Here is a 12,547-nt window from a genome sequence, read left to right as displayed (position 1 = left end):
AGGAAAAAGCGGCAAATGAGTCACTAAAAATCGACCATTGGGAAAGACCTAACATTAAAAAAGATAACTAGGAATCATATGCAAGCGCTTTGGGTTCAGAAAATGCAAAGTACAAAACATGAGGTTGCTCGTTCAAACTGATTCCATAACCAAAAATCACAACACCACAATAATAAGAAGAGGCAACCACAACGAAGTAGCAACAACCGGTGAAAATAAAAAAATGGAGGACGGGCAGGAATTAAAGACCATGGAAGGTACTGCGAATTCTATGAGTCCATAGGACACGACATCATCAAACGCACTGTGTTACTTTGTGAGTTAAAAACAAAATGTAATCAGGGCAGTTGACCGACCGATTTTAGGGACGCATGTCTAAATACCTAGAGATCATAGCACCCATTGAACCAAAGATGAACTGATCTGGGAAAAATAAGATTTTCATATTCCGCCAAGTGGACCAAAAGGAGGCGAATGGGGAATGGGAAGTTTATACATTCACATTTAATGAATGGGACTAGAACAAAAATAACCACAACGGAAATAAACCAATTATAATATGAGGTTTCATGCACATGAATTATGTAAATAAAATTTATGTTGACCATCGAAGCTCCACGGACGTCATGTAAAAGCATTTTTATAAACGTTTCCAGGATATATGCAAAAGAAGGTCGAACCAACTTAGAACCATTTCATCAACTTCATCAGCCACTGTAACACCCACTCTGAAATGTATTACAATATTGTCCGCTTTAGATTCCTGGAACAAAAAATTCCTAGGGGGCCACTTATCCCTGGATTGCTCTCGCCTGAGGACACTTAACTGTAGATTTCTTATGGGATCTACTGCTCTCATGACTTTAAAACGTGTTGTGAAAGAGAAGGTATCCACACCCCTTACAAGGAAATGTTTTTTTCTCCTTGCCAACTCAAGTGGGATTAGATACAACCTACCTTCACCCCTATTATAGGGTTGCGTATCGCTGTCAAACACATTTACTAGTGCACTAGCTCGGATACCATTTGTAATATCTCCCTCCAACATGTATCACAATAGTGCGTGCTTTAGGCTCCCAGCATGAAAACTAGCCATAAGGTCACCATCCATTAATTGCTCTCGCCCATGCATGTTGAACAACAAAGTTCTAATGGGATTAGCTGCCCTCATGACTTTAATAGGCGGTTTGATTAGGAAAGTATCCACAACCCTTATAAGAAATTCTTAGTTCTCCTTCCCAACCGACGTGAGATTAGGTGCAACCCACCTTGGATGCTGAGTTGTACATGATTGCACATCAGCTAGGAAGGAGAACTAAGTATTCCTTATAAGAGGGTGTAGATACCTTCCTTGTCACAATGCATTTTAAAGTTGTGAGGGCAGCAGATCCCATAAAAACTATTCAGTTAAGTGTGCCTCGATGCGAACAATTTAGGGATGGGTTACCCTTAAGGAAATTATCGTAATGGGATCCCAAACCGAACAATATTGTGATACTTGCCAGAGGGGGTGTTACAAATAGTGGCATCCAATAAAATTGGCATGATACAGAGAAGATTAGAATGGCCCCTGTGTAAGTATGACATACACAAATCGAGAAATGGAATAAGAGTTAGGGCATAGGTATATCTATTCGATAGGGATGTCAAACCCTATAATAGGGGGTGAGGGTGGGTTGCACCTGATCCCACATTAGATCGAATGGAGAACCAAGTGTTCGTTACAACGGGTGTGGATACCTTCCCCCATCATAACGCATCTGAAAGTCGTAATGATAGTAGATCGCATAAGACCTTTGCAGTTAAGTGTGCCTATGTGAGAGCAATTTAGGGATGGGTGACCCCTTGGGATTTTTTTTTATGTCGGGTGCCAAAAGCAGACAATATTGTTATACATCTCATAGGGGGATGTTATAGTAATAATGTATGGACAAAAGAAACGATCACATTACCACTCACCTTAATTGATTACCATAATGGTAGGAATACCATCAAACTGGTACGGTTCATCACTATAAATGCATCATCACCACACGACATAATACTTAGAATAATGAAAATACACAATTTCAAATCCATAGTATCGACAATCCACAGTGAGGTTAAATTCCACATGATGCCGGTAGTAGGGACAATACCAACAAAAAGAAAAGCATGGAATATGAAGCAATTCCAACACAAATATAATACAAATGAGGGCTTAGAGGAAAGCAACAATGAATGGCCTAAAATAAATATACAATGGTAAAATAAACGAGATGCCATAACAAAATAAGGCTACTAAACAACCGTCAACTAGGCAAGTAAATAGCCGTCGTGGGGAGAGAAGAGACAAAAAAACATAATAGAAATAAGTGACACCAATTAAGCCCAATAGAGAGGAGTGGGTATAATACACATTAGAAGGAGAAAACAATAATCACTTCATGAGTAATGAAATAAATGATGTTTCCGTAAAAACATTGAGCAAACTATTCTTTACAAGTAGCTCGGTCAGTCGACTATACTGATATCATGGTCAAACGCCAAAACTTGACCAAGGCTTCCTACTTAGCCTAAGAATACATTTATTCTTTACGAGTAGCTCGGTTTACCGACTACATTATTATCATGGTTAAATGACACAAATTGACCATGGCTACGTGTTTAGACTAAGAGTACATATATTCTTTACAAGTAACTCATTTAACCGACTACTCTCATATCACGGTCAAACGCTACAACTTGACCAAAGCTATTATCTTATCATTAGAATAAATATATTCTTTCCAAGTAACTCAATCATTCGAATACACTCATATCATAGTCAAACGCCACAACTTCACCAAGTCTACATGATTAGCCTAAGAATACATACATTCTTTACAAGTAGCTCGGACAGTTGACTACACTCATATCACAGTCAAACACCACAACTTAACCAAGGATATCTTCTTAGCCTAAGAATACATCTATTCTTTACAAGTAGCAAGGTTACCCGACTACACTCATGTCAGGGTCAAATACCATAACTTAACCATGGCTACCTGCTTAGCCTAAGAATACACACCTTTAGAATAAGCTTGATCACCCGACTACAATGATCAAATGTCGGAAAGTAATACAACTCGATCCAAGTTGGCGATTTAAGAGAAATAATATACAAATATTTTGGTTCCTCGACTACACTAACAATGGTCAGACACCAGAATTTGGCCAATACTACTATGATACTTAAAGAACACATTTCCTTATGACAAATTACTAAGATAAACTATTATAGTTACATAAATATTAGGGTGTCGCACGCTTAAGAATTTATTTATGTAAAGCAACATGTAAAACATTAACGCAGAGACATATCTACCGTATACGATAATTGAAGCAAAGAGGGCCTAAGTGATATAAACAAGAAGATATTTACAAAAGGAACAAGAAAATGGGTTTTCAAATATTAAAGCATCATAGAATCCAAGAAGCAACACTATACTTAGAAGAAGGAGATTCTTATATGACATAGAAGAAGATACGAGGAACAAATATCAAGATAATAACCATCTAAGAAAATAAGACAAGGCAACAATAGTGAGTGATGAAACATAAATTACAAAATGTTCATTAAACTAAACAAGTCTAACAGTTGGTGTGTAACATTTAGAAAAAAGGAACATGGAAAGGGAAAATGTTCATCAAATCACGACCAACATCAAGCAAACATAACGATTAAGCAAATTGTTTTTATCACTTAACTTTCATTGGTAGCCCCACTATCACCGGACTATGATACCAAACCACACAATTGTTCCACGCTGATGAATGGAAAACGTAACCCATCAATGTAATCATCGGAGAAAAATTAGGAGAATTCCACCTTCATACGATGAAAACGATAAACCCAAACCATGTTCCGTTTTCATCATTTCATATCCCTTTCTTCTACCAAAATCAACACAAATTGGACGCAAATCTGGATTAGCTTCATAGAAAGAAGACTAAAAAAAACTTGTACACCACCTTAGCTATAGTTCTAGACAACATCCACTCCATATTCTCATTCAACTTGCTAACATGACCATCCAACCCAGCCATACTTGCTTGAAGATTTGTGTACTTCCAAGACGATGCACTAAGATCACCTTTCAACTTTTGAATACCATGTTCTAACATTGAAATTTGTTCCACTAAACCAACTTTCTCCAACTCAAGAGATGCAAGTTTACCCTTCTACAAAGTAGCATCCTCCTCCGTCTGCTGATAACCTGCCACCTTGCTTTCTAGAACAGCCTTCTCATTCTGCCCATGCCAGCACCAACATAAACTTTCTCCAACTTGACAACTGTCACAACTAGGAATTCTATACCATGTAACAACAACAATGATAACATTTTTGAACCAAAAATGTGAAAGCATGTATGATGCTTATTCAATAACAACAAATTTTCCATCAAACGCTCTATACAAGCACTTCAAATAGTCAACAAAGAATTGGAAACCCTAGAAATGCCGGTTTAAGTCCATTATGGACTAGGATTTTCTTATTGGACCTAATGGGACAATAAGCTCCCAATTTGATTATTTTGGGCTTAGAACTCTTAAATGGGCTCTAGTTGGACCCACTTCCATTTATTTTAATAATTTGGGCCATATTGGGCCTAGAATGAAATAAAATACCTTAATGGACCTTATTGGGCCATAACTAACCTAATTAGCACTAATGAGCCATAAAAAATCATTCCATGATTTATTTTGGGCCGTGAACCCTCTCCAAAGACCAATTGGGCCAAAAATCATCTAATTGGATCATAATATGGGCTTAAGCACAAAAAGGCCCAGTCTCTTTTCTTTTTTCTCCTTCTCTCGGCCCAAACCACAGAACATGGGGTGGAAGAGTTAACTTTCCTACATGCCACCTCACAATTGTACATGGAGTATCCATGCACTCTTCTTATACTTCCAAGCAACCCATCACTTCACTCTCTCTCTCTCTCTCTCTCTCTCTCTCTCTTTCTCTCTCTCTCTCTCTCTCTCTCTCTTCTCCTCTCTTTTTTCTTCTTCGACCAAGAACACAAAGGGAAGGACACACACACAATTCACTCAAAACTCTCTCAAAGAAAACTCTTGCTTCTTCATCAAAAATTTCGAGATTTTAGAGCTTTCAAGAAGGAATTTCCGTAAGAGTCATCATCTTAGGTAATTTGATGCTTGGATCCATAGTCTAGACTCTTTTTTATCAAAAATCTCTCCTTAACTCATATAAAATTTGTGATCTTGCATCTTAGAACGCATCTAAGCCAAAGATCCTCCAAGAAGCTTGCTAGGCCGAGAATAGCATCAAACTTCTTCCATTCTTCTTCAAAACCGAATCCACAAACTCAAGGTGAGTTCATACCCTTATAAATCTATGTGTATGTGTATGTTATGTGTGATTTCATGTGTTTATGTGGTATATGTGTAACAAAAAGAATAGAAATTCGAGATATATGGATCTAGGAGGAAGATAAACATGATCTAAGAAGTATTACACTAAAACAAGTCAAGAAAAATTACCTTATAAGATTTAAAATATACATATTACAACAAAAAAAAAACCCATTTTTGGGCTAAAATTAGCAAACAAATAAAAGTTCGGTTGAAAAATTGCCATTCACGGTTTTCTTAAGGGCTAAAAGAGTCAAATCAGTAAAAATAAATGTTTTTATGGATATCATACTCTTTTAAGGGCTAGAAGTGTAAATTGTAGTTTATTGGGCCAAATTTTGGGCTTTTGGGCCCATTAAGCCCTAATTTGTAAAAATCCCAATTTTTAAGGGGGTGAAATGATAAACTTCTCAAACAAGGGGTAAAAAGGGTAAATGAAACTAATTCAGGGGTCAAAATGATGTATTTTCCAATCAAGGATAAAAAATGTAAACTTTTTGGATTTTGGACCAAAATTTTAAAAGTTACAAAAAGTTTGGGCTTAAAATGAAAAACACTTTTTTGGAAGGGCTGAAACTGATAAAAGTAAATTTTGAGCTAAAACCATCACTTAACCAAAGTCTATGGGTCAAAATGACAAGAAAATGGTTTTTAGGGCTTAAAATATCTTTTTGTATATATAAGGGACTAAAATTTTCATTTTTATTAAAGAAGGGCTGAAAAGGTCAAACCAATATTTTGAGTCACTTATTTTATTATTAAGATATTTGGGTAAAAATTTCCAAAACACAACTTATGAAAAATGACAAGATGATTATACATAAATTTCCAAATATCCTTATAAACGACCGTCCGGTCTCGTATCGATACAAATTTAACAATTATTCAATTAAACATTTACGACATCTATACTATACCTAAAACAAGTAAACATTAAATCCTTTGGGCATGAAATTTCCAACATGCTTATTGGGCCTTTGTGACCCATTAACATGATTTTTGGGCCCAAGGGATAATTATAAATGTTATTGAGCCTTCTAGGACCTAATTTCATCTTTAAGGGACCTCAATGGCTTTTAAGTGCTATTGGGCCTTAGTGGCCCATTAGCATTGCTAGTATACTCCAAGTAAATCAAATGCGAAATGGGTCCGTGTTTCCTTCGTATAATCAATAGCCATAAATAATACGCGGGAATAGTAGGATCTTGTAATCCTCTTCTTGTAACGATGAGATTTTCAAAACAAAATTTTCATTTTTCAACAACCAAATTTATATATAAAATATTCTCAAAAAGCATTCCACAATAGTCATCTAATCAAAACATATCCCGAGATCACAAATCAAATCTCCTCTCTGTGTGTACGGGACACGCCGGCGCCTTTCCGCGGTCCTCGCTAGTACCTGAAACACATAACACAACAACTGTAAGCATAAATGCTTAGTGAGTTCCATATTAAGACCCTAACTCATGCATGACGCAATATCCGTGACCAAGATTGCATTTTTATGAATCCTTAACACATATTACACTGGGGAAGGCCAGATCTAGGCTTATGGAGACTATGTAGACACAAAGCCTCCACGTTTGAACAAAAAACCCTATAATGGGTCCAAAAAGCAAAACTCTTGAAGGACAAGGAAAGCTTTGAGCTTTTTACCTCAAAAGGGATCTCCAACCACTGTAGAAATCATATCTACTCTTGCTCTTCCACTTCTAGCTCCAACAATGGCTTCCTCTTCTCCTTCTTCACCTCAAAAAGGTACCTTCAAGCTCAAGAACACACACACACAAGCTTAAACACGGATTTATGGAATCTAAGGGCTCACTCAAGGGGGTATGGTGGCTGGGGCAAAGGACCAAACATTCCTTTTATAGTACACAAGCCAGGAATTAGGGTTTGCATCTGGGCACACTACGCCCAGCGTAACCTTGGGTACTCCTAGCGTACCCGGGTGAGTCCGCATTCAAAATAAGCGCGTGTGTATGCTTGGTGTAGCCTCATTACGCCCAGTATACTCACAACCAACACACAACCTTAAAGGACGCGTCTTGTCAACTCTCTAAAATAGAAGGGTTATAAAGCATACCTGAATTTCGGGCTGTTACAATTCTCCCCCACTAGAATCTGACTTCGCCCTCGAATTCTCATGTCGAAAACATCTTTGGATGCTGCTCCTGCATCTCAGACTCCGGCTCCCAAGTCAGCTCGGACCCCCTCTGATGCTGCCACTGAACCTGAACTAAGCGCACCTCCTTGTTTCTCAGAACCTTGATCTTTCGATCCAAGATTGCAATCAGCCTCTCGACATAATTCAGACTCACGTCCACCTGGATATCCTACAGTGGTACCACTGCTGACTCATCGGCTATACACTTTCTCAGTTGCGACACATGGAAAGTATCATGAATCTAGCCCAATTCCGTAGGCAGCTCCAAGCGATACGCTACCCTTCCCACCCTCGCGATCACTCTAAACAACCCAATATACCTGGGCCCCAGTTTTCCCCTCTTCCTAAATCGGATCACTCCTTTCCAAGGAGATACCTTCAGGAGCGTGAAATCCCCGACCTGGAACTCGAGTTCGAATCATCGCCTATCCGCATAACTCTTCTGGCGACTCTGAGCGGTCAACAACCTTTGTCTGACCTATTGTATCTACTCTGTCATCTGAAGCACTATCTTTGTACTACCCATCACACGTTGCCCTACCTCTCCCCAACAATTAGGGGTCCGACACCTCCCATACAACAGCTCAAAGGGTGGCATACCAATGCTCGAGTTATGGCTGTTGTTATAGGAAACCTCAGCCAAGGGCAAATATGTGTCCCAACTCCTGCCGAAATCCAGTACACATGCCCGAAGCATGTCCTCGAGCGTCCGAATCGTCTGCTCGCTTTGTCCTTCGGTCTGCGGGTGGCATGCGGTACTAAAATGTAGCCTCGTACCCAATTCCTCATGAATATTCTTCTAAAATCTAGAAGTGAAACGCACATCTCGATCTGAGACAATCGAGATCGGTACTCCATGTCGCGATACCACCTCCCTCACATACAACTCTGCCAGCCTCTCCGCAGAAGAGCTCTCACTGATGGTAAGGAAGTGAGCGCTCTTTGTCAACCTGTCCACAATCACCCAAATTGCATCGACACCCCTAGCAGTCCTTGGCAATTAGGTGATAAAATCCATGGTAATCTATTGCCACTTCCACTCAGGAATCTCTAACAGCTACAACTTACCTTGCGGACGCTGGTGCTCGGCCTTAACCTTGCGATAGGTCAAGCACCTCTCTATGAACCTTGCGGCATCCCTCTTCATACAGGGCCACCAATACTCTCTCTTTTGGTCGAAATACATCTTAGTGGCCCCGGGGTGGATCGAGAACTTCGATGTATGTGCCTCCTCCATCAAGATGGTACGTGTTCCACCCACAAACGGTACCCAAACCCAACCCTGAAAGGTCATAAGTCCTCAACTATCGGTAACGAAATCTGATACCTACCCGATCACTTGCTCCCTTTTACGGTTCTCTGGTTTCACGGCCTCCGCCTGGGCCCCTCGAATGGTGTCCCACACCGGAGTCATCACTTTCAATCTCATGCAAACATCTCGCATCGGGGCGCCCTCCGCCCTACAGCTCAGGGCATCGGCTAGAACATTAGCCTTGCCAGGGTGGTACAGGATCTCGCAGTTGTAATCCTTTACCACATCCAACCATCTCCTTTGGCGCATATTCAGGTTGGGCTGATCTATCAGATACTTTAAGCTCTTGTGGTCTGTGCATATGGTACACCGAACCCCATACAGATACTGACGCTAGATCTTGAGAGCGAACACCACTACCCCCAACTCCAGATCCTGGGTGGGATACCTTGACTCATGAGGTTTCAGCTGCCTCGATGCATATGCTATCACATGTACCCTCTGCATAGGCACCGCTCCCAACCCTGATATCGATGCATCACAGTACACCAAAAAATCCTCCATCCCTTCCAGGAGTGCGAGCATCGGAGCTTCGCCCAATCTCTGGCGAAATGTGTCGAATGAGGTCTACTGCTCCAGACCCCATGAAAAAGCAACGCCCTTCCTGGTCAACTTGGTGAGTGGCACGGTGATCTTGGAGAAATCCCTGATAAATCTCTGATAATAGCCAGCTAACCCTAGGAAACTCCTGATCTCAGTAGGTGACCTCGGCACCTCCCAACTCATCACTGCCTCGATCTTGGCCAGATTGACTAATATCCCTTTTTGGTTAACGAGGTGCCCTAGGAACTGGACCTCCCGTAACCAAAAATCACACTTGGAGAATTTGGCGTAAAGCCTCTTCGATCTCATGACTCCGAGGATCTCCCTTAAATGCTCCTAATGTTGCTCTCTGGATCCCGAATACACCAAGATATCATTGATGAAAACAATCACCGAACGATCCAACATCGTCCTGCACACCCTGTTCATGAGATCCATAAACGCTGCTGGTGCATTGGTGAGCCCGAATGGCATCACCACGAACTCATAATGTGTGTAATGAGTCCTGAACGCTGTGTTCTTGATATATTCATCCCGAAACCTCATCTGGTGATATCCCAACCTCAAGTCTATTTTGGAGAACCAAGACGCTCCCTACAACTGATCGAACAAATCCTCGATCCTCGGTAACGGATAACGGTTCCTGACCGTCAACTTGTTCAACTCCCGCTAATCAATGCACATCCGGTGTGAACCATCCTTTTTCTTGACAAAAAGGACCGGCGCTTCCCAAGATGAGCTACTCGGTCTAATAAACCCCTTTCCTAGCAGCTCCTAAAGCTGCAAGGACAACTCCTGCATCTCGGGCGGCGCAAGGCGATAGGGTGCCTTGGCAATAGGTGCCGCCCCTGGTACCAAGTCGATACGAAATTCCACCTGTCTCTCGGTAGGCACACCCGACAACTCCTTAGGGGAAACATCAGGGAACTCCCGCACAATCGGGACCTCATCAATCCAACTTGGCCTCCCAGCAGCCACTCGTCTGTCCATCACATAGGCCACAAATCCCCTACAGCCCTGCTGTAAACTCTGCCTCACCCTAGCAGCCGAACAAAATGCTGACTCAGGACGAGTACCCTCATCGTACACCGTAAGTACTCCCCTACTAGGATCTCAAATCGTCACCAACTGACGCTCGCAGTCTACAATAGCTCCAAATTGGCTCAACCAATCCATGCCCACTATGACACATACATCACCCATCGTAATCGGGACAATATCGATTGGGAACCCCACACCAAAGATCTCAAGCCTACATCCACGAATCACCTCCGTGGCATACACTGCTATCTCATTAGCTATAGAAACTTGCAGAGGTTGACTCAAAGCCTCTCGAAAAATACTGATATGACGACTAAAAGCTAAGGACACAAAAGATTGACTCGCTCCTGAGTCAAATAGCACTAAGGCAGGTATACAATTCACAAGAAAGGTACCTACGCATAACATAATATAAGCATAATATCTCAAACTCAAATAAATAGAGAGAAGAATACATACTGGCCACAATGTCAGTTGTTGCGTGGACCTCCTCCGCTGTCAACTGGAAGTCTCTCCCGCGAGCCTTCGATGCGTCGACCTTTGTTGGCCGAACCTCGGTAGCCCTAGCAGTAGGTGCAAATCCCTACGTTGATCCCTGATGTAGCTGAGGGCACTCGGCCTTCCGATGGTCGGTCTGGTTGCAATGGAAGCAAACATAAAATCCATTGGGGCAATCCATCGTGATATGCCCCTCCTTCCTACACTTGTAGCATACTCCCGCTCTGCATGACCCCTCGTGACTCTTGCCGCACTTCCCACAAGTGCGACCCTTCGCACTCCCAGATCTCGAATCAGCGGGCCTGGCCCGCTTGGCTGCCGGTTGAGGCTGTGCTAGCCATCGATCCTTCCCCTAAGACTCCGCCTCCTCCCTGGCTTGAGTCTCCAACTCTATCTCCCTCTTCCGTGAATTTGCCTGGAGCTCGAAAAATTTCCGGTAAGTCGAGTCTGCCATGACCTCCCGAATATCTCTCCTCAGAACACTCAGATACCGGCTCATGCGAGCCTACTCGGTAGACACCTGCTCAGGAAAAAACATCGCCCTCTTATGAAAGTTCCGCGTAATCACAGTAACTGAATCAGTACCCTGCTTGAGGGTCAAAAACTCCTGAGCCATTCGTTCCCCTTCCACAGGGGGAATGTACTCATCACGAAACATGGTGGTGAACCTTTCCCAGGTCACCGCAGTAAGCTCAGCTGGGGTAAAATCTGCTGACACGAACTTCCACCAGTCCTTCATCCCCAGGCGAAGCTGGTTCAGCGCGAACCGCACTGTCAAATGCTTCGGACATGAACAAGTGTAAAATCATCCCTCAACATATGCAATCCATCTCATTTCACCAATTAGATCCTATGTCCCATTGAACTCGGGTGGCTTTGTGTTGTTGAACTCCCGATACAGCAACGAATCTCCCCCTACGGCCTGGCAGTCGCGATGGCTACAGTGGCTGCAGCAACAACGTCATTAGTAATATCGGCATACTGCTCATCAAAAGTCTCAATCAACATGGTCTTGATAGACCCAAACATCTCCGGTATCTCAGCCCGTATGGCCGCAACTACCTCCTCATGAATCAACCGATGGATCTCCTCGTCGCTGACACTGCTGCTCCCAGGTGTGTGTCGTTTCCCAACCATGATATCTCTGAAATACAACATAAAAACATCAGAGACTAGATCGAGCATACTCGCACTCGATAAAGCAACCCTACTCGTCCTCCAGTATCCTAAGGATTCTTACTTGGACTACTCACTGATTCGTTGTCTTCAGTAGTACGAGCCCTATACTACCGACCACACCGCATCAGCATTCACCCCAAGTCCTCCTCCTTGGATTCCGGATCGCAAGTCCTCTACTCTCGCTATGCATTGGCTACCCTCTGGTAGAGCTCTCATGAGCTCCTAACTGCTACCTACTCACTCTCAAGGCATCTCATAGCAGCAATAATCTCCTAGGCTAAGGCATCACAAATCAGGCCACTCTACTCCTAATATGAATACCTAGCCTACTCTAGCATGCATAACATAACATATCATATCTCATAACACATAATGTAAGGGTATTTTGGGGATTCACCGTTTGGGCG

General features: G+C 42.2%; 1 non-coding gene across 1 annotated transcript; it reads left to right on the top strand.

The window, feature by feature from the left end:
- The first annotated feature begins 1,512 nt into the window (after positions 1-1,512).
- LOC145003556 (U6 spliceosomal RNA) lies at positions 1,513-1,616 on the top strand. Its single transcript, XR_013662012.1, has one exon. It is a non-coding gene; the product is annotated as a U6 spliceosomal RNA (small nuclear RNA).
- Positions 1,617-12,547: the final 10,931 nt, after the last annotated feature.

Source organism: Lactuca saligna, chromosome 6, assembly GCF_052625555.1.
Source record: "Lactuca saligna cultivar CGN05327 chromosome 6, ASM5262555v1, whole genome shotgun sequence".
Classification (NCBI taxonomy): domain Eukaryota; kingdom Viridiplantae; phylum Streptophyta; class Magnoliopsida; order Asterales; family Asteraceae; genus Lactuca; species Lactuca saligna.
The sequence above is the reverse complement of the archived record's forward strand: the minus strand, read 5'-3'. Positions and strand labels throughout refer to the sequence as shown.